The sequence below is a fragment of the Octopus bimaculoides genome, chromosome 9 (assembly GCF_001194135.2).
Source record: "Octopus bimaculoides isolate UCB-OBI-ISO-001 chromosome 9, ASM119413v2, whole genome shotgun sequence".
Lineage (NCBI taxonomy): Eukaryota > Metazoa > Mollusca > Cephalopoda > Octopoda > Octopodidae > Octopus > Octopus bimaculoides.
In genome coordinates this window covers 69,084,079-69,085,305 of record NC_068989.1, presented here as the reverse complement: position 1 = coordinate 69,085,305, position 1,227 = coordinate 69,084,079, and the positions used below count along the sequence as shown (strand labels likewise).

General features: G+C 33.1%; 1 protein-coding gene across 1 annotated transcript in view; it reads left to right on the top strand.

Annotated features, from left to right (window-relative positions):
• Nucleotides 1-1,227, top strand: part of LOC106868047 (glyoxylate/hydroxypyruvate reductase A) — a 29,124-nt gene that overhangs the window by 26,728 nt on the left and 1,169 nt on the right. The gene's annotated exons all lie outside the window — the stretch shown is intronic.

Here is a 1,227-nt window from a genome sequence, read left to right as displayed (position 1 = left end):
TATATATATATATATATATATATATATATATATATGAACTTTAGGTTAGTTGAAATATATTTGTGACATATTTCAACTTCTAAAGGCAAATTCACTGCAATTACCATAAAGAAAAAAATTCTCTCTTATGATAAAAGGTGTAAAACATCATATCTACCCACTGTTTCCTCCTATTAGGTTCCCAGATGCAGTGTTTCTGGTTCTTTAGCCTTCCTCAATCGAAAATACCAAAGGGAGGTAACTCTAGACAGATTCAAAGCCATTGCTAACTAAAAAATTGTCAACAACAGTGACTGAGTTGTGCTATTAGACCATCCGCTTGGGATGAAAACAGTTGCATCATCGCCAAGCAGTGATTAAAAATAAATGGACTTTAAGTTGGTTGAAATATGTTTGTGACGTATTTCAACTTCTTAAGGCAAATTCACTGAAGTTACTGTGGAGAAAAAATTATCTATTGTGGCAAGTGGTGTGTGTGGTGGACAGACAGTTACATACTGGACATTTGCATCCCTAGACAAATGCATCCCTGGACAAATGTATACCTCTTCTACTTTCTTTGGAGACAAAAGCACAAAATGCACCACCAATTTCCACAGCAAAGGAATAATTTCAAGATATCAGAATCCTATTGATTTCTTGCAACTGGAGAGAAGTTCTTTGTATTCGATTCGGGTATTGATGACAAGAATAGAATACTAATATTTGCGATGGAAGATGACTCAGAAGATTTGATAAATTTTCCTAACTGGGCAGCAGATGGTACCTTTAAAGTCAGTCCATCAATATATTATCAGCTATATTGTATCCATATCCAAGAACATACATTTAGTATTTCCAGAGTTTTTGCCCTTCTTCTAGTAAGAAAAAGGAAATATGTTCGTCTATTCATATATTTGTTGCAACTCAGACCACATCTTAATTCAAAATCTTTGTTGACAAACTTTAAAATAGGAGCTCAGAAAGGTTTTGTAGAAAAGTTTCCAGAAGCAAGAATAAGTTCATGTTTCTTTCATTTATCTAAGTCTATTTTTAAGAAAATCTGTGACCTAGAATTACGACAATGGTATAGAGAAGATGAAGTGTTCAATTTGAAAATTAGAACTTTTCTCACATTATCATTTCTTTCTTTAATTGACATTGTCGACGGTTTTATTGACTCATCTGATGACTGTGATTTGCCTCCAGAATTTACTGCATATTTTGAAATGATATATATTGGCCAAG